The following is a 22826-nucleotide window of genomic DNA, read 5'->3' as shown; positions in this document are numbered from 1 at the left end:
TTGAAGAGCCATTTAAACCTAGTTTACGTATTCAGTGTGTTAAAACAAAGCAAATATTCCTCTTTTGTTGAGAATTAAGTGGATATTATGATTCACTGCAAAACCAAATACAATTCGTTGGCCATATTTTTGCAGTTCTTATTTCTAAAAACAAAACTAAAAAATACAAATTATTACCAGATAAGATGAACCTAAAAACCTAATCAACTTATGAAATTTATTACAAAAGTTGTCACTTACGAAATTATCCAGCTTATCAGAAACTATTTTTCAGATAAAACTGTCAATATTGAAAAATTTTACAATCACTAACCTTTCAACAAAATTTTAAAATTGAATGAAAATGGCAAATTCTATGGAAGAATATTCTCTGTAAAGTGATCTTACGGAAATGTCATTTATGTTTTTTTTTTGTTTCTTTTTGTCTTGCTATTCTTTAGAGTGATAATTGCAACTATTATAGTGTAGTTCTCTATAATTTGCACGCTTTCGCAATTCAACAACAATATAATCACCGAGATTTCTTCAAATCAACAGAATGTACCTGCATAAGAAACTAAAAAATAAACTAAAAAACTTCTTAAAACGCAAATGATATTTGATCTTCTCGAGGCAAATATGCAAAATACACTGAACAAAATTTGAACATCTTTTCCATTAATTTATTTTATTGAGATATTTAACAAACTTTAAATCGAGTTTTCCGTGGTATGTAGGTTTGAGTAAAATTGAAATTGAATAAAGCCGAATTTCACTTTTTTTTGTCATAATTGTATTTCTCCCAAGAAACAAATTCTGGAATTAAATTTTGTTGAAAATGATGTGTAATCGATCAAATTATGAGTTAATTTCCAAGAAAGCAGGTAAATAGATAAAAAAAAAAACAATAAAAAAATAACTTTTTGCCAGCGCGTTCCGTTAATTTGATGGACGATGTAGATGCGAAAAGCTAGATTTTGCAAACTAACTTGATAGCGGTTCCTTTTTTATAAGAAGTGGTAAGGTCAAACTTGTGGATCAGACCATTACATAACTTTGTCATATATCTACAATTTCTACTTGCGATATAGGTACTATAGGGCAAGTTAAGGATTCGTAAAAAAAATCGAACTCGAGATAACAATTTTACATGACTTTACGATATGGATATGGAGAATGCCAAAAAAGTGGGTCCGGCAATTCTGTCTGTCTGTCTGTGTGTACCTCGAGCTACCGCCTAAACTAATGGAGCGATTTCCTTCAAACTTGGTAGTTAACAGTTTTGGGTGATTCCCTAGAGGACAAATTGAAAATTTTCTTTTAGGACCAAAACTAACGGTACCTGTCATATAACGGAAATGGAAAAGTTTATTTTTTAAAAAACGGCATTAACGATTTTGATTAAAATTTGTGTAGTGTAGCACATAAAAGCTTCTTTTGGAAATAAAAAAAATATTTTTTGAATCGTTATTAACGGTACCTGCCATAGAACGGTTTTTTTTTATTTATGAATTTTTCGTAAACGACAAAACATATTTCGACCAAAATATGTACAGAAACGATTAAACTATCGTTATTTAAAAAAAATTTAAATTTTTCAAAAAACACATTTTTGAATTTTTTAAAAATATTTCAAAATTTTTTTTTGAAAGATAATTTTTTTGGAAACGGGTTGGAAAAAAATTTTGAAGTCCCGTTTTTAAGTGTAAATTAATTATTTCTTCAAAATGGCATGCCAACTTTTTTTTTGAAAAATGTTAAAAAATTTTTATATATAAAAAATTATTTTTTTAAAAAACGAAAATTTTTTTCGAAAAATTCCTTTTTATACAAGAAATAAAATGGCATACTTATGAAATTCCGTGAATATATCAAATTTTAAATTTTCCTTTATTTTGAAAAGCCTTAACATTAGAGTAACTTTTACCATAAGAGCAAGTACGTGCGACCCCAGTCGTGCAATTTATTTTTTTTGTGATTGAAAAGTAAAAGTTTTCATTAATGACAAGAACTACAGATTACAGAACTTGTTGACAACACAAACAAATTATTGTTGTTGCATTTAGAACCATTAAAATAATTTATCAATACTAATTTACCTGTTTTAAAAAACTTGATTCTTAAAAAAAAAAATCCAAAAATGTTATTTTTGAAAATAACATAATGTTATTTTGAAAAAAATACACCGTAGTTCCAATAAATGAACATAATAATATTATTTGAATTAAATTTTTATAAGCATTTTTGGGAAAATAGGTTTTTTTCAGGTTTCGAATACAGTAGAAAACGTTTACATTATGTATTTAAGTTCTTCAAGAATATTTTCGGAAGTATTTATAATTTCAAACGGTGAATAATACAAGAAAACATTATGACCATTTTTTGTTAAATAAGCTCAGCTTCAAGTTTGTAGAACAAACCTACTGATTTTAAAATATATGTTTATGTGACTCCCTATAATGGGACAAACGAACGGAGGAGATTTCAGAACTTTTCACAAATTATAAACTACCCCAAAACAAACCAATTACCAAAATCATCTTGTTACAAAATTTTCTATTTTTATTGGACTAATAATATTTTGCTTTGTTCAGTGTACCTACAAGTTGAGTTTAAAGAAAAAATTGCATTAAACTTATTCATCTTGTTTTGTTTGTAAGGTTAAGAATTTTGAACCGGTTTAGTTATGATACAGGTCTCATTACTTCAGAGACGTATTTGGTGTTACACATTTCTTTATCCTTTATGAATGTTTTTTTTTTGTATCTTGTCCAAATGTAAAGACCTTCGTCAACGTAAGTAGCGTTTTGTGTAAATTATCAAAGCATTAGACCCACGGTAAGGTTTTTTTCACAAATAAGATTGATTTAAAATAAAATGCCATGCTCGGCAACAAAAATAGAATGGTTTCAAAAGTCTTCGAATCTTCTTCTTTCTGTCTTCTGTCAATTTTAAAAATTTCCATTTTTGACAAAGACGCTTTCCAGAAATACTGCATGTAAAATAGGGGCCAGTAATTATACAACATACAATTCATAAATTGAAAATATCAATTACCGACCTTTGAGACATATCGAACAGGATATTATAAAACTGAAGCGCCTCGAAAACTTAAAATTTAAAAATGAGCTCCTGTATTAAACCGTTTTTCTCCCTCAACCAAACAAACATGCTTCGAGAACACTTATTTTACGTCATATCATCAAGATGCCAACGAACGGACACTCTGCTTCCGTTCAATTGCAATTTTCAAGAATAAGGCTATACTTGTCGATGTTGAAATTCTTCTAACACGGAGCACAGAGGGAGAAAAGAAAATTGATAGTCGTTGTCGAATGAACAAAAAAGGGTTCTTCTTCTTCTTCAACTTCTCTCACAATATCTCAAGCTTATTTATTTAATTTTATGCTAATGCTATAGTGATGCATTGGAGGACATGTAAGTGCTCCTTCTGAATCAGATAACAACATATAATATTATCTTGGCAAACAACAATGGACCCTGGGTGTACGATTACGGAAAACACTTTGAACGACGATCGCTCTCAAGTTACTTTAGTGTGTGTATAGTGTGTCTTGTCGTCTCATCACAAGAACACAAAAATGCAGGTGATAATAATGGAAGAACTCAGATTTACATCCGTTGTCTGATATGGACGACGACCAACAGACGACGGGCGGGAACTATCTGAATGGGGGTTTGCGTATACGCCTCCACGGAAAATTGGAATAGTTTACATGCAAATAAAAAAAATGGATGTAATCATTTTCTTCTAGCTGATGGCATCAAAAGAGAAAAAAAATAAGGTTAAAAAAAAAGTTCAACCGAGTACAAGGCCTACTGTTATTTAGTTGTGATTGAAATCTGCAACAACAATTTGCGTGTATACATAGTTGCGTTTTTTTTTTTTTATTTTTTTTTTATTTTTTTTTTTTTACTTTAAAGATTTGGTGTTGAGTTGTGGTGTGAAATTACCTTAATAAGACAAGTGTACAGCAGCTGCTGTGGCCTCAACGTAAAGTTTGTTGTTTATGTCCAATTTGGATGATGTTGTGAGACAAGGCGGTAACTGATCTTGCCATCATCACATCGCACATAGGGGTATTTACCAATTTTAGGCGGACAAAATTATTTTTCCGGTTTATCTTCATCAACAAGGTATTTAGTACTGGAATAAAGTGTTTTAAGTGTTGATTTCAATGAAAACATTTTTCTTCCTAAACCACTTTTTGATCAAACAAAAAAGTGTCAAGAATGGATCTCAATGGTTTGTTAAAACGCTTATAAATGGAGTTCTATTAATGGTATCGCCAAGATAAAGGTCTTAAAATTTAGGAAAAATCATAAGGATTCAGATTCTGTAATTCAAAAAGTTGAATCTTTAAAAAAACTTAAAATATGGATGCTGAATACAAGGTAACCATTTTTCAAAACCTAAAACCTTTAAGAAGGGCAAATGTGTCGAAGTTGCACTTAGTTGCACCTATTTTTTACAGATTCAATTAGATAAAAGTTTAACCTTTAGAAAACATAAAATTTTATCACACAATAATGTGAAATTGTATAACTTATCTCCTTACCAACACAGAAATTTACTTTTTTTACGATTAATTTATATTAAGATTCAACATATAACTTTTTTATTTATAAAGTAATACAACATTTAGATACAACATCTAGTAGACAGTTTCGTATCTCCTTATCAATATTCCATAAAAACTTTTTTCTAAATCCACTTAAAAAAAAAGTACTTACTTAAGCACAGACGGTAAATTACAAAAAAAAAATTAATTTTATCTTTGGGCTGAAAACTTTGAACTCCAGACCGCTGCTGTTAGTCACCTGAAGTGATAATCAATTTTAAAACTATAAGAAAACGCTAAGCAAGTAATCTACTTTTAGTAGGATGTTGATTTTTTACGTTTGGATCAGTTTTAAATTTCGTGTTTTGTCCGCCTAAATTGACTAAATACCCCTATGTGCATCGGTCGCAGTAAAAATGACGACCTGTTTGATTGGAATGCGAGCAGAAAAGTATTACAAAAAAAAGCCTTTCACAAAGATACTGACCGTTAACTGTTAAAAATGCATCATTTACATTGAATTTATTCGTAAGCATGAAACTTGGACAGAGCTTAGAAATGTTCATGTTCGTATCTGAAGGTAAGGGCGAATAATTTTTTTCAAAACAGAAATTGTGGGAGGATTGATATAATAAAATTTATTAACATATTTATTCTAAAAACAGTCTAAGTAGGTGCGTGCAAGTTCTGAAAATTGGTACTCCCGATTTATTGAACAAAAACACCTTAATTAAGGAAAATGTAAAATATCAACGTCCATTATATTTAAAAAGACAAATATGTAAAAAAAAACATAATAAAATACATTAAACAAAATTTTTACGTGTTTTGTAATTTTATATACTATTTTTCTATTTAGAAATATCTTATTTGTAATAAACCATTCGATAAACTGCCTTGTAAAGCTTTAGATTTGTTTCTCCTAGAAACAAAAGTATACTTTTCTTATAGTTTTTGATGTTCTGAGTTAGAATCCGAAGTCAAAAAAATTCTATCACGTTAGGATTTTGAAATATTCGCATTAAGTATCACAAAATCAAGTTTTTTTTTTTGGAAATCTCAAAAAAACTACTATATCTCAAAAACCAGAGCTGATTAAAATTTTTTCAGTTCGGATTCAAAAAGTATTAGAAAAGTATACTTTTGTTCTAGGGAGAAAGATATATTAATTTTTAGAGATCAGTTTCTTTATGGTAAGATATGCCAAACCTCCTGAACTTACTTAAATTAAGATATCTCGGAGAAGAAAAAAGATATTGAGAAGATTGAAACTGAATTTGAAAGAAAAAAATAAGTTCTTTCATAAACCGTAACAATTTTAATTGAAAAAGATTACATTATGCCAAAATATTTCTTCGAAAACAGCAAAAAAAATGGGTTTTTGAGATTTTCTAACGGAAATATCTGAAAAACGTGACGTGCAAGGTCAATTCGGACTTCGGATTCGGAATCAGCATACCAAATTTTTTTAGAAAAGTAAAGTTTTATTTAAAAAAGGATTTCCTTGCAGACCAGTGTATTTAGTCTTTTAGCTGAGGAAATAGTAACAACACCATAGAATAGAGCGGATCAGTGTCTTGAGAAATATCAGAGTATCATGGAAAAACAAAAAAACAATAACTAACACGCTTTGAGAGTTTTTTTTTTCATAATTCTTGTTCTTACTGAAAACAAGAAGACGCCATGCAACAGCCATCAAAGATTCATCACTTAAAAGCAAACAGTTTCGAACAATATCAGTAAACATCCAACACAATGCTAGCTCAAAACGCTTTTTTCTCTAAAGGAAAATATGAGGTCCGAAAAAGTTAAATATCACATAAATATAAATTGTTTAAAGATGTTGCAAAATATACAAACATCGCTTTTAATTTATATGTATTTTTAATTGGTTAATTGTTGGGTAAATTAATCGAGTGTCAACAAACCGGCCCTTAGTGTTACTGAACTTTAAAAAAAATGGTAGAAAAATGCCATTCAACTTTCAACATTCAACTTTTTTTCAATGGTATACAAATACTTGCAAGTAATTTAAATAAACAAGGCACTTTAATGACAATGAACTCATTGCAAGAAAAAATAGCTTCCGATATATTTAAGCGTTAATTGTTCATGCACTTAGAGTAGCTGATTTGATAAAATCAAACCAGATAATGATAACAAAGAGTCGTTTTGCTAAATTCAACTCCAAATAAATTGATTTGATAAAAATTAACTTTGTAGACACAAAATTTAAACAATTCAATTTTTACTTGACCTATTCAGAAAAAATTGAAAAATTTTATTTATTAATAAATTAAGGGAAACCGACGAAGTTACGAATACCAGAGTTACGGGCGACAGAGTTACGAGCGTCAAAGTTACGCGAAACCGAAGTTACGAAAAACTAGAGTTACGAATTCTAAAGTTATGTTAAGCTATGACATGTGATTTTTGGGTTGGCAACAATTGCGAGGAACGATATTTATCGAGTGGTCACAAAAAAGTCTCTTTATGAGGGTGAAAATATTTTTTTTTCGGAATTGTGAATACAATATTCGAATTCCTCGGAATATTCTACACCAATTTCATACTTGATTCTCTATAAAATATTGTTACCGAAAAAAGTTCTAGCGACATGAAAAAGTATAAACCAAATTCGCACCCGTGTGCCTATCACGACACAACTTTTTTGTGTGCCTACAGAGGGTTAATACTATCAAAAACCTTAGATAGAGCTCAAGATAAAAGAAGTTCAACATTGAACCTGGATGCGAGTGTCACAATTACAAACTTTACACTACCTCTAAACATTGTCAAAGAGTCTGCCTCCAACAATGAGGCGAGTTCTAACGTTTAGAGGTGTTTAATGCTGCTTGGCACAACCCTTTGAACAATATAAATTCAAGGTTAACAGTTACTGTTTGAAATTTAATACCTTCACTAAATACTGTAAAATCGATTGACAACAGTCAATATTTAAGAGCATTTGCCTAATCTGCTAAACACATTTTAATTAAAAATACAACTTGTGTGTAATTTAAACTCACATTTAAGGCTTCTCAATAATTAACTGTTTTACTTAAGTCAACTCTTGAAATTAATACTCTCCTCTATCACACATCGGGTAGTTAAATATGACGAAGTGTGTTTGTATCTTGTGAATGTCAAGGCAGCGTCAGGTCACGAATGATGCAAATTAACAAGCCCTCAAAAAAATATTGTTAATTTATTCAAAGAATAATAACAATAATAATAATTTTTGTTTTATACAAAAGCCAAAGTAAAGATACTGTGATAAATTTGTGCTGAAAAGAAAAAAAGCCAAAAGCCTTTTTCAACTTTTTTGGTAAGAACATTTGGTTTCATATATTTAAGATAAACGAGAAGACAACAAACGGCTTGAATATTTATACAATTGTATATTTTTTTCTTTCTTTCTTCGAAAAATGCTACCTTTTATTCAGGGCTGGATTACGATTTAAATAAAAACGTAAGGCTAAAAAATATGATTTGCTTTTAAGTTTACAAATTGCATATAAAGTTTCATACTTGGATCAATGTACCTTACACCTAATAACGCTTTTACTAATCTGAAGATTGAAAAATATAAATTATGTTTCGACTTTTATTAAATTAAAATAATTTACAGGGCCTCTTCGAGGTTCTTTTGTATACTTTCATGATCATATTCCGGCACTGCTTTTTAGATGTTTCTTTGCTCCGAGCGAATGTTTGGTTGTTTTTGCTGACTCACATAGTTATTATCATTAAAATGAAATTGATTGTGATTGCGATTTGTTTAAGAGTCCTTTCGTTCATCACCCAATTTACTTGTCTTGGGTTGCGGTTTAAACATTTTTTTTTTCAGTAGAAACCAAATTTCTTGAAATTCTTTTGTGTCCAAAAAAAATATATAGGTGGACCGAAGCAATTTTGTGGCCTAAATTAGGGAATTATGTTTATGTTTGCATGAAAGGTTGTTGCCCTCATACAAAGGGATTATATCATAAACTTATCTTGTCTCAAGTGTAACAAACTGAAAAGTGATAATGATAAAACTATTTATCCTCTTTTATGGTTAAATATATTCATAAATAAATTAATATCGCTTCATTGACTTAGATCAACAAATAACATGGAATTTAAACTTTATGACATTTAGTTTTATGTTTTCTTTTTATCAAATCTAGCTAAACTTATTAAAAACCTTTAGCAAGGCTGACTGGCATAGAAAGTTTAATATTTTAAAAATAAATTTAATGAAATATGATATGATGAAAAGATTTATAATTATCTAAGACGTAGAATATTCTGTTACACTTTCTACATGAAGTGTAAATTGTATTCGATATCGGTACATAGTTATGTTTCCACTTTTTCATTATGAAAATGATACTTTACTTTAACTACGCAAAATGATTTATTAAATTAATACTAGCAAGTTACTTCTTTAGGTTATTTTTTTTTTTGTCATATAGTGAAACGAAAGACGTCTATTTGAAAATCAATATCAATGACTTACTATAATATACTAACATAGGTAATCGTATTTCATTTGATATTGGCTTTTCTGAAAAAAAGTTTCATTACAGTGCGGTTCATTTGGTTGTATCCTAATCATTTTGTTTTAACATTGTGTTTTTTTTTTTGTATTGCATTTTTTTGGATCAAACTGGCGTATGTTTAAAATCTTAAAATCATAATATGTTTGACCAATTTCAAAACTTGTTTTATTTAATGTTTTTTAAATTAAATTTATCTATGCTATTTAAGAAACATAATTTAAGTTTGCAGTTGTCAAAATATTGAAATTAATTATAAAATATGCAATCTCAAACTTTTTATAATAGTTTTGCCATAAGATGAAAAGAAAAGGCTCCAACAGAAGTTTGTGTTCAAGTTGAAGGATATAGAACTTTTCATGCAAAAAAAAAGCCATTTCTCTAAGCTGTTGTTTCTTTTGTTAGAAGAAAAAACAAAAATAAAAAAATCGCATACAAATTTTAAGATTTTGTATGCGATTTCTCTTTTTTAGGGGTAACTTTAAATATAATGGAAAGTGAATAAATTGGGCCTAAGAAGATGTAAACAATTTTGTTTTTTTTTTTTTTTTTTATTTTAAAAGGCACTTGAATTTAATTTGTTTTATATCAGACCTATGATGGTAGCCGATCGGAAAAATATCCGATCGGAGAAAAGTTCCGATCGGAAGATTTTTGTATTCACGGTACCCGAATTTGAGAAGAAAAATTATTCCAATTTTTTTGGTTTTTATATTTTTCGGATAATCTTTCACGTTTAATTTTCTATCGGGAAGAATCGGAAAGAAAAAAAAGAGTTTGAAAACCCAAATATTTTAGTTTTTAAGGCCCATTTGCTGAAACTAGTCCTAAATTTTAATCTTAGCTAGGCCGAACATAGCTCGTATGTTTTACTTAGCTTATTCTAAGTTTCTAAAAAATATTTATGTTCGACCTAGCAATGATTTACTTTCATGCGAGAAATCCCTGAGAACTTCAAATTAATTTGTCAAATCGATAAAAAAGTCAGTTAGTTTTTATTTGTTTTTGAGAAATTTTAGCAAAAAAATTGTTAAGAATGCCTTTAAATTAATGAAAAAAGGTAAAAACAGTGAAAGTCAAATAAAATTTGCGTTTAAATTAATAAATGGAATAATTTTAGTGAATGTGTTTGTGTTTTGTGAACGTATGTGTGTCAAAATTAGTGTTGGAAAAAAAACAAAAGGGTAAACATTCTCTCAAAATTTTTTTAAGTGAATTTTTGCATTTGCAGATGGTTGGAATTCATAAAAGTAAGTTAACTCATATTGATATACCTAATTTTTGTCCATTTTGGTATCAACGCATCATTTTTTCAGCGGTATTCTCTCTTTTTTCTCAAATAAATCTTATATATAAAAGAGAGTTCGTTAAGTGTGTGTGGCCGATAAACTCGCGTTTGGCTGGTCCGATTTTGGTAATTTTTTGTTTCTTTGAAAGGTATTAATATGAAGATGGTTTGTATCAAAAAAAATTATACCTTTTCTACCATCTTTACATAGATGTCAATTTGTACGACAGAAGAAACACTCTCGCTTTATAAAAATTTTAACTAAGCTTAGTTTGTAAGCAAATTTATTAAGACAGGCTTTCAAAATAATGGTTATCGTTTCAAGCCTGATTTTCAGTAAAATAAATAATTTTTAACAATATTCAAAGGAACTTATCGTGGTCAGTAGTAAAAAAATTAACTAAAACAGGGTTTCAAAATAAAAACAGTTTTCTTTTGAAGTGGGACTTTGAAAGAACTTATAGTTTTAATCAAAGGATTTTACCGAGGTAAAAGTGTATTTACCGTTGCTGTTTTGCAATGAATTTTTATGCGTACAGGTTAATGGTTTGCAGAAATGAACTAAACCAGGGGTCGAATTAATCGTTTTCTCATTATTACATTCTATAATTCAACTATAATAATAAAGCGAATGTAAGGTCAAATAGTCGAAATTGTAAAAAAAAAAAACTACATGTATAGTACAGAGAAGCTGACATAAATCTATGAATAGACAACCGCTAACTCTTTTTACTTGCTCTATAGGGCAAGTATTGGTTTCGTGTCAAAAACAAATTGGACGGTTAATCAAAACTAATATTACGATGATGGAGAAGTCCGAAAAAGTAAAATTCAAAGCGATTGAAATAAAACTGCATTTAACAAAATTTTGCACTAAATGTCGGCTCTTCCCCAATATAAAATTTTTTTTTAAATTTTTTATAAAGCCAGCTCATAAAATCTACAAGTAAACTAACATAAAAGTGCTTTTTTGTAGCAGAATATTTTTACATTTATCTTTTCTTGAACTATATTGTACAATTTACAGAGTTTTGGTATAAATCTACCTTACTACTGAAAATAATTTTTATTTTTATAGCAAAACAATACTAAGGCCCATTTGCTGAAACGAGTCTTAAATATTTATGTGAAACATAAACCCTTAAGTTCTTCATAGCGGTTTGCAAGAACTTCAAATTGTGTCATAAATTCCTCTAAGTTTAACATAACTTAGGGGGAAGAAATAGTAGAACTTAAGGATTTTATGTTACTTTTAAGCATTATTAATTAAGAAAAAAAGAAGTAATATTCCTTAAAAAATGATCTTGGTTGCAAAATAAAGAGTAATTTATTAGTCTAATAATAATTAACTTATTTTCATACCCCCTTATCATCAGAAAATGGTTTAATTTCCCGCACAAAATTTTTAACCACTGTTCATCATTTTTTTTCATATTTTCAAAACATATTTTGACACACAAACACATTTACAGATCAAATACATTCACATGAACACATTTTTTAGAATCAGATTTATCACATATTTTTGGTCACTTTCTCTATTTTAGGCTTTTTTCTTGCAATAAAATTCCACAAATGTTAAAATATAAAAAAAAAATGTATTCTAACTGCTAAATTGCTCAAAAACTGATTTAATTAATTGACATTTATTTCGATGTGACAATTAAATTTGAAGTTCTCAGCTATTTATATCATGAAAGTATATCATTGCTAGGATCAACCTAAATATTTTTTAGAAACGTAGAATAAACTAAGTAGAACTAAAGAACTATGTTCGACCTAGCTAAGATTAGAATTTATGACTAGTATGAGCAAATGGGCCTAAATGATTAAAATGTGCTATTATTTGTTCAGCAATCTAAAATTTAAAGGTTTTCTCTACAGAAAAAAAGGTTACGCATACACCACAGTAACCCACAACTTTATAGAACTTATGTATATTCTATACCTACTCGAATATTCTGCTTCAATATTTAATTGTGATGTATCAAATTAAAGCAGAAACAACAACCAACATAATCCAAATGAAGTTTTTAGTACTTTAAATCATGTTTATTTATTATATTTTTATATGCAAGCGCTAAATAATATTTTATTGTACTAACCACTTGAACCGCAGTGTATTAATAGGTGTTGCAAATATGGATTGATACTTTGATGGCAACAAACATCAGCAACTACAAATGCAATTTTTTTTTTTTATTTACCTACATATATTTTATTGGTTAAGGTTTTCTTTTCATAGAAAAAAAAAAAAATAAATACAAGCGTGCCAATTTAGCGGTCAGAGTCTTTATAGAAATTTCCTTATTTAGGATCTTGTACAAAAGATTTGATGAGAGCTGTGAGGGTTGTTGTACTGACATAGAGTCATATCTATGTATGGAAGGATAGCAAATAACAGATCTAGATATTATGGATAAGTATCTATCTATATAATGATAAAATGTATCTGATTGAAGAAAAGAAGTAGTTTTCTTCTTTTTTTTTTTTAGTTTCTATTTGAAGAAAGTTCGTTTCATTTAATGTATAATAATGGCACCTTTTGAACTAAATTCATATTAAAATACATTTTTTAATATAAAACACAACAAGAGTGTCCAATCTTATGAAACGATTATGTTGTTTTCGCTTTTACCGGTTATAACTTATGATTTCCGGTAAGGAACACGTTTTATTCAATGCATAATCACAGTTAATTTAGTACAAAAACAACAACAAAAACTAAACATTTCTGACATGTGATGAATTCATGAACATAATTATCCAAAACTCGGAAGTTCAGTTAACAAGTAAGCAATTTTATTTTATATATTTTTTTTTAATGTCTTAACTGGACAAGCATTAATAAAATTGCACAACAAATTTTGTTTTCTTTTTATTAAAAAAAAAAAAAAAAAATATTAACACCAACCAACACCAGTCAGAGCTCCCCAGATGCCAAAATGCTGCTGGGCAAGGTGCACCCAAGTGAGTGCAGACAGGTCGTCGGCAACTAGTTTTCACATATAAATTCCCAGAAATTACAACACAACACCAGACATTCGAGCCATACGAGCATTGGATTCGAATCCCAAAGACTTGGCGCAATTCGCATCCCAGAAACACGAATAACTACAATAACTAAAACAACAACAAAAAAATAACAACAATCTAGTAAGTGACAGTCTGGGAGAAAAGTGTTGTATTTTTTATTTATTATTTCTTAAGAGTGCAAAACCCTGAGTGCGATTGCGATGATGGTTGATGTTTATGGGTATGGTTCGAAGCGACACTATCGTCGTTGTCTTGGGTCATAGAAGTTCACTATCACTTTCACTTAACATTGTATAGTTCATTTACTTGATGCCACAATTAAAATAATGATTATAATAATTAAAAAAGCTGAAATAGATATAGATAGGTAGCCTAACCCTGTACATAGGTTAAGTATCTAACATAAATTTATAAACTAAATTGCACTTAACTCCTAATAAAAATGAGTGCTTTGGCGAGTTTTTTTTGTTTGCTTTTTTTTTTCGTTGCCAGAGACACGTAAGTTTATTGGCGTATATGCACATAAAATCATACACAACGTAATGCATTCCAACATCAGGAAAGGAAATAAGATATCAGAAGAAATTTTCTTTATATATATATTTTTTTTTCGTTTAATTCGATTAATGAACAACTTTTACCACAATGCTAGCGCACCGGCTGTTAATATACAGTGCGAATCGGTAGATTAGACACAGTATTAAAAATATTGTTTGTTTGAAACGATTTTTATTTTGTGTATAAGAGAATTAACTGCTGTGGGTTCAACAATGTTTAAACTGAATTTAAATCGGAATCCATAGCGACGTTTGGAGTTAAACCAAACTACCCTTTTTTTTAAGGTGGGACATAACTCCACATTTCTAACTCCGTGGAAAATAAAATAAACAAGAATTGCAGCTTAAGTTGCATAATCTTTAAAGGTTTAAAAAGCGTATAAACAGTAACCTCCTGCTTAGGTTCACTATTGGATTAAGGTAGGTTTGAAGTTTGTTATAAAAGTTCTTTCCAAATAAAGTCGGATATACTTAATTTCGCACATATCTAAAATCAAAAAAAGAGTTTATAAGCAAAACCGTTTGCGAGGAGCCAAAATCGGAGGCTTGAAACTTTTTTGGGAAATCCATTTTCAAAAATCAATTTTCAAGTAGGACATAGCTCTACGTATTTTTTTCGTGGACCAAAATATTAAAAATTAATGTGAGAAATAAGTCCATAACCGGATTATGGAGTAATGACCCTTCAAGGTGGGAAATAAAACCATTATGGATTTACGTCTTATGCGCCAACAAATTCTATAAAACCATTACAGTTTTTTTTTTTTTTTCTAAGTCTAACCAAATGAACCGAGTTGTAGGTATATAATTGGGCAAATAAATCAAGAAGCATTCGTGAGATAAGATTGTTAAGCATGAAATTATATATTTTAAAACACTAAATAAAGCGTGCAATTTTTAATTTTTAATTGAAAAAAAAAGGAAACGATAATAATTTGGTAACTTATTTCGCTCTTTAAATGATAAAAAAGACAAATAGAAAAAAATAAAACGCATGAGAAAATTGCACAAGTAGGTACTTACTCATGAATTATTTTGTCACTGATTGAATTTTCAATCGTTCGAATAAACAGGTAAATTCCTAGGTAACGTCAAGGAATCTGAGTCATTTGACAAAGTATTATTTATTTGAGTGATTTTTTGATTGAGTATTTAAAGGGAAATAATACTCTTGAAACGCAATACAAAAAGAATAAAAACAATATTTCTAAAAAGCAATTCAAGATTTTAATTGAGGTCTTAAAACATTTGCCCAAGATAAAATGCCATTCAATCATTTTGTAATAAAATGTCGTTCAAATGATATCTACGGAATGACGTATTAAAGTACTTAAATCAACAAAACGATATGTCAATATTTGAATTCAGCCAACGAGAGTTATTGCAAAATGTAGAAAAAAATTTAAAAAACAAGAATGTTTATATCGTCATAGCATAACAAAATGATAAACTTTATTATTTTTTGTATTTGTCTTAACATGACATAGTTTTTAGAACAAGTTTTTGATATACAAAACAAAGTGTAAACTTCCGCACCATGTGGAACAGAAAAACAAAAAATTTCTATACGAAATAAGAACGGTGTCGGATTTCTACAAACTATCATAAATCTTGAAAAATTCCCAAGCCTTTTTAAAAATTACAAAAAAAAAAAAAAAAAATACCATAAAAACCAAATCCTATCTTCAATTATTGATTTAATGTGCGTAACGTCTAAGTACACATGACACACATACCGAGGAATGTCTTCCTTTTCGTCCTTTTTACCAGGAAACTATAATGATGGGAATAATAATATTGTTGGTGTGTCATTAGTTCAGGTAGTTCAACAGGTTGAGATCATTATTTATATAGTGTGGGACAAAATGAATGGATATCAACGGAGACAGTGTTGTCATTAATCTGATGGATAAATATTTGAGTTTTGAAATATTATTTTAAAGGTATGACAATTATGTCCCGTCCCTGAGAACCTAGACTATATTATATTCTATCCTATTTTTTTTTAAACGAAACTAGTTAGAATTGAGGAAAAAGAAAACACTCATCATATATTTGATTTATACTTGTTAGAAAAACATGACTTGAAGTAATTACGTGATTTACATTAACATTTTCTTGTTTTTTTTGTTATTTTCTTTTTAACTCAGAGCGCCAGAAGTAGAGAAACACAGGGTGTTTGATTAATTGAGTTTTGACTTTCAAAAGATTAGTTATAAATCAAACCTATCTTTTAATTGCTGTGACTTGGGACGTGCAAACAAACAGTAAGAGTGTGACAAATATCTTAGCATTGTATATATTTTATGGATTTTTGTTATTCGGGTGAAATTTCAATTTATCAGCTGATTGCTATTAAATTTTAAACTGGCACCTTAAAAAAACGCAAAAATATGTCTTTAATATTTTAACTCAAAAAAAAAATTAATTAATTTTTTTTTAATCCTTAAACATGATTTATTTAATTTATCAATCTAAACTTCGTTGTAAACGCTGTTTTCATAATTAATTTATTATTATAATCGTTTATAAAAAAAATTGTTTAAATACACGGAGTTAAAGCATAACTAAAAATTATCGAATATTTTTAGTCCTTTTCTGACTTTTTGTGGAGACATTGGTAAAGATCATTATTCGGATACACTGAGGGAAAAAACAACTTAAAATCAACGAAAACCACGTTGATTCAACTATTTTTCGGAATGGTTTTGCGTTGAAGACGAAAATTTTAAAATCAAAGTAGAACATCGTTAGTTTAAAGTGGTTTACCGCTATAAAACATTTTTAAATTAAAGTTGTTTCAACTTTTAAAAAAAGCATCAATTTATTAAAAAAATAGAAAAAATGGGCAGCTGCTGGGGATCGAACCTACCTACAACTCTTGGGTTACTAGGCGAATGCTTTACCAACGTGCTATTTCACTGTTGAAAATTAAAGTGATAAAATGCAACAAAAGCTGAAGCCCGAAAAAAAATTAAAAAAATTCCTACATTGTTTCAATTTTATTTTGAAGAAGTTTCATGTTAATTTTTTCAACATTAAATCAACGTTGAAAATTTTACATTTTACGTTGCGTTTTTTCCCTCAGTGTACATACCTGCCTATTTAGAAAAGAATAATTGACACAATTATATGCTTCATTTTGTAATTTATAGAAATCAATATTTTTCATAAAAAATAGGGTGTTTTGTAAGGTCACAGCCGTAATTCAACTTAATTTACAGTTAATTATAAATACATTTTACTATGAAGATTACAATGAATTTTACCTTTAATCAAATTGAATTTTTTTTTAAATTGAGTAACAGCTGAGTAAGGGTGTTTTCATAAACGTCTGCCTAACTTAGGCCTGCGTTAGTCGTGTTCATAAAGTCAGATCTGCGATCGGACTAACTTAGTCCAACTGCAGTTCTGCTGTTCATAAACGTCAGTATGTCGTCAACATCGGGCAGATTGCGCAGCCAAAATTTTATTGCTGCAGAACACAAGAAGAAATTTATTTGACTCTTGATTCGATTTTTTTTTGTTAATAAATGTAAATATTATTAAAAAAATGAAAAGCAAACATATTAATTAGGGTGGTGCAAAAAATGTTTCTTTTCGCATTTTTCGAAAAATTTAAATTTTAATGACACAGAAAATTTTTAAATCGTGTTTTTTGAGATAATGAGTTTATATTAATTTTTTTTCGTATTAGGGTGGCTCTAAAAAATGTTATCTTCCACAGTTGCTTGAAGAATTCCAAAAAAATCAACGTGGATATTGTTTTGACCAAATTATCGAAGAAAAAAAAATTTCCATTAGAGTGGTTCAAATTTTTTTTTTTTAATTAATTACAAAAAAAAATATTTTTCACTGCAGAGAAAGTTTGTAAAACATGGTTTATGAAATATAATGTAAAATTGGGGTAGCTCAGAAATAAGGGGGCTCAGAAAAATGGTATATTTAACATTTACGCTTGGAATTCAACCAAATTCAATTTAATTAATTCCGCATGAATTTAATATTTCTATAGCAAAAACACACTTAACAAACTTTCTGTGCACTAAAAATCATTTTTTTTTTTTTCAAACGCATAAAAAAACTTTCTTGAACACCCTAATTAAAAATATTTTTTCCATAGATAACATGTTTTAAATGTGAACTACTCTTTTTAGCCACCCTAATGTAACACGGTTTACAAATTTTTCGTGTTATTAAAAACAATATTTTCGGGGACTGAAAAAGAAATATTTTTTTGCTTAAACAAAACTCATTCTGTGGTAATTTAAAAAAAAAATTTTTTCTGACGTTTATGAACACTCAGTGACTGCTGAAAATTGTACCAACGCAGGCCTGCAAACATTCTGCAGAATTGGTGTGTTCATTAATGCAGCAAAGCAGAAAGACGATTGGACAGACGCAGATTTCCGACGTTTATGAAAACACCCTAATTCATAAAATTATGATAAAAAAAAATAAGCTCAGATAAGTGCATGTAAAGCTTAATATTTAAAAGTTCAAAACACTGGGTTTGTGGTGATTCTATAAATGAATGTTCCTTTAATTGAAAAAAAAAAAAAATTAAACCCTTGAGAACAACAAAAGAAACACATTCGGCCATCTTGAAACTAGAAAATTTAAAAGTTCAAACTTGAGGCCTTAAATTTTTAAAGCTTAAGCTCGACTCTAAATGTCAACTGTGGTTAGAAGAATAGTAGGAGAAAAAACAAACTATGTATGAAGCTTAAAACTTTTACTTTTTTCACTTGAAATGAGCAAGATTTATTTAGCAATCATGAACGGTGTTATTGATCAGTTTAATCCAAAGTTCATTCATTCAAAAATTCACTTCGAAATATAAACTAAGGAAGTGGCTAGCCAAATGTTCAAGCAACTTTTCCACTGTACTTACATAACAATATATTTACATGAATAAACTAAGGCCACCAAACTTTTGCAGTAATCCTGAAATTTAGCCGAAGCTTGTCAGACAAGCCAAAATCGGAGACTCAAAACAAGACAATAGAAAAGATGGAAAATGTGAGATTTTCAAATAAAAAGGCAGACTATTGCGTCCAAAGTATTAACTTAATAGGTACTGAAAGATTCTTGAAATTTGAAATATCGTCGGCCTCATAAGGAAATCTCGTAACTCCCAAAATCAAAATTTTACAGGAGAGACAAAAGATCAGAGAGGCAACAGAGTAATGTGGTGTGCAAAGTTTGAATTTAAGTCTATTTAGAGTTTTCGGAATGACTTCAAATTTTCTGGGTTGCTCCGCTTACATATTTTTTAAAAAATGGCATTCAAAGTCATTTTCGAAAAAATGTTGAGTTACGAATTACGAGGTTTACTTATGACACCGACGATATCTAGTTTGGACGAACTTCTTACGCCTTGAAATGTATAGAATGCTCTATAAGAGGTAAAACTCAATCCAATATAGAAATGAGATGTTTATTAAAAATCAGCATTGTGTTTCCACAGCTTTGATTTTTAGCTAAAGTCGTTAATTTTTCAAATCCCAATATTTTCAAAATGAATGACTATCGATTGTTAGATGATGAGCTATAGCAAACGTAAGATGATGAGCTATACATTAATTTTTTTCTTTTTATGATAGGGATGAAAAAAATAAATAAATAAGTGAATATAAGGCTTAGATAGAAAATTAAATGGCATTTTTTAAGATGGAAAATAAGCCCTATTAAAATATGCAATAATAATTACCTACACTGAAAAAAAAATGCAGAACTTTGCTCTCATTAGTTTTTTTTTTTTTACTTATTTTTAACAATGAAACTGCACTTTTTCTTAAAATATTTCATGATCAATTATAAAAAAACCTTTAAACCTAACTTTTTCTGTTTAATTCATTAGCCTTATCGCGGAAATAATTCAATGATAAGTTGTAACTTCATTGAAACCTTTTTACTGTCAGAAAAGTAACATCACTCTAATTTTGAAAATCAAATAGGTAACTTCTAAAAAAAATTCTTAAAATCTCTGTTTGTGTTTGTTAATGGTGTAGGCACATTAATGTCTTTTATAATTTTTTTTTTTTATTATTTTATTAACTTCTGATTCAGTGTGTAAACAAATTGGCTAGAAGTACCTACCGTCCTCTATATCTACTAATTACCTAATCTAACTATTATTTTTTACGTTTTTTTTTTTAAAGCAAAAAGGTATTACCTACGTATCCAAAAAAAAAATAACCTTGACTGAACACTCTCACAAGTACGACAATATAAACCTATTTGCTTTATTTATATTATGACTATTTGAATAGAATAGATAAATAGATATACGTCGTATTATATTAAGTTTGCGAATAAAAGAATTTAGAACAATATCAGTAAACACTAGAACATTAAAAGTAATTACGCTCTTACACATTTAACCAAATAAATTCAATTTAGGATAACAATATTATTTTTGTGAAAAAAAGCTAGATAAAATCCATTTTTGTTGTTAGAACGGAAATCAATTTTTTGTTTATTTGAATTCGCCATTTTTTTTTTTTTTTTTGTGAATCCAACTTTAGCTCATTTTCTTTTCTTCTCTTATTTATTTTTTTTTATTTTCGTTGTTTCGTTGTTTTGTATTAAACAAATTGCACAATAGATTTGAATGCAGATAATTTTATTTGTACCTGCAAATTTTACACACATAATCAACAGTCGTGCACGGCGGCGGCGATTTGAAATCTAGATACTTTAATGTATCTAGATACTTTTCTGTAGATTGGTATTATAAGGATGTATAAATCACTGCATACAAACTGCCGATTGCAGTACAAACAAGTATTTTTTCAGATCAAAGAAAATCACTTAATTTTTTTGTTAAAAATTTCAAAGGGGTAATTGTGTTGAAAACATTTTTTGTGTTCACGAAAAAATCACAAACATAACATAGTAAAAAAAATGCGAAGAAAAATAAAATTTCAACGAAAATATTCGATTGAATTGTTTCGCAGTCGAGTTCGAAATCATACAGGTGCGCGTCGTCGCAGGCGAATGTATACTAACATACCTTTAAGTCAAGTGAATAGATTTCGATGCGATCGTATTTTGTGGTTGTATATTGTGGTGGTGGCTCTTTAACTGGAGTCAAACCGAACGACAACGACAACGCAACGAATGGAAATCGAAAAGGAATGTTTTGTTTATGTGTTTCTCTTTGGTTGTGTTATTTTTTGTAATAAATTTTCTCTTAAGAGATATTTATATGAATAGCACATTTTAATTTTTTTTTTTTTTTTTTAGTATGGACTTAGGAGTTGGGAATATTTACTATTTTTGTTTGGGATAGATATACAATATTTTTTATATGACTAGTACATATTAACTGACTGTTTCGAGCCAAAAGATTTGTTTTTTTTTTCAAGAACGCAAAAAGGTTGATTCTATCGCTCAAGAAAGGAGGAGTTATGGATCTTTTTGGTTGCTTAGAATTGGAAGCAATTCGACTTAAAGAACGGTAACTTTTACTAATAAACTTATCAAAAATGAAATTTACATGTAAAATTGATTTTGTAAAGCTCTTATTTTTTTTTTCAAAGCAAACAATGTTTAGGTTTGCATTAAATTTATAAATTAAAGAAATGTTAAAGTGCTAAATTAAAGAAATGCTACAGTATTTAATATATTTTTGAATGCGAACAATTCTTGATTTTTTTTCATACGTTTTCAAAAAACTTATGGTTTATAGAAAAGCTTACTTTTTTCAAAAACGAATTCTGGTATAATTTTCTAAATACTAATTTCCTCGAGTAAGAAAAATAAAATATTTTTCTGATTTTGTTTTCATTTTTCAAAATTTTTCGTTATTTGTAACTAATTAATTACACGGTGTAACACTCAAAATATACGCGGGCGGAGACCTATCAGGTTTTGTAGAGCTAGTCGCACTGAATACGAAACGGTATTTGAAAATCCCCTAACACCCCCAAAATCTGGAGTTACGGGCAAAAAACGGTTTTTTGGACCTTCACCCATTGAAAAAATTCTAGCTTCGTCAATTTTTTACCCATTTTCGATTTTTTTACAGTTTCTGATAGAAGATAAATATACCTTTTTAACAATGTATAAAACATGTAACTCGGTTAAACCACTTAGAATTTATAAGGTGTCAAAGTTCAAAAATTCCATTTTTTTCGTCATTTGCCCAACTTCGGCATCAATTTAAAGTATATGTTTTCAAAACAACATGCTATTTAAAAAATATATTCATAAACTATATCTATTTCCCAATCAATCAAGGTATTTTTTATGAAAATCACTCCAAAATTGGCTTAGAAAAAAAATTTTCGATTTCAACCCAGATACAGAAATTCGAACTTTTAGGTATAGGTAGAACAAAAATGTTATTTCGGCACGTAGTAGGATAACCTGGGCGCCAGGATTTGATAATGAGTTTTTGTAGAGGAGCTCAATACAAACATTTTTTTCTTTGGAAGGGGGGTCTATCTCCCCCCGTTTAGGTGGGAGGGGCAGTTTTCTAAAAAAAAATTATCAAAATAAAAAAAAATTATTAAAAAACAACGGCAACACTTACAGTAATAACTGATACCATTTCTGAAAGGAAAAATTGTACATTTGATTCTAATTTTTAAATCAATATAACATAACCAATAGTTTCTGAAATAATCGATTTCAAAGTTAAAAATAGGCGAAAAAAAAATTTTTAAAAACTCATTTAATACTATTTTTGTCCAGACTGTGAATTTTAATAAAAAAAATTTTCACACACAAAACTGCCTCAATTGATTCCTTATCGAACAGTTAAAACTATATGTTTCTATGTCTTCTAGTTTTCGAGAAAATTGAAAAGTAAAAACAAAAAATATTTTGA

General features: G+C 28.7%; 1 protein-coding gene across 5 annotated transcripts in view; it reads right to left on the bottom strand.

Moving 5' to 3' along the window:
• LOC129909918 (partitioning defective 3 homolog B) overlaps positions 1–22826 on the bottom strand; it is a 103204-nt gene that overhangs the window by 15581 nt on the left and 64797 nt on the right. The window contains exon 1 of one of the 5 annotated variants that reach the window (XM_055987083.1): positions 20626–21162. The exons of 3 other annotated variants lie outside the window; for them this stretch is intronic. The gene's annotated coding sequence lies outside the window, so the exon portion shown is untranslated. Of the gene's footprint in view, positions 1–20625; positions 21163–22826 lie in introns of those variants that run through there. One more of the 5 variants, XM_055987084.1, reaches the window with a different exon arrangement.

This window comes from Episyrphus balteatus, chromosome 2, assembly GCF_945859705.1.
Source record: "Episyrphus balteatus chromosome 2, idEpiBalt1.1, whole genome shotgun sequence".
NCBI classification, from domain to species: domain Eukaryota; kingdom Metazoa; phylum Arthropoda; class Insecta; order Diptera; family Syrphidae; genus Episyrphus; species Episyrphus balteatus.
Note: the sequence above shows the minus strand (reverse complement) of the source record. Positions and strands in the feature narration are given on the sequence as shown.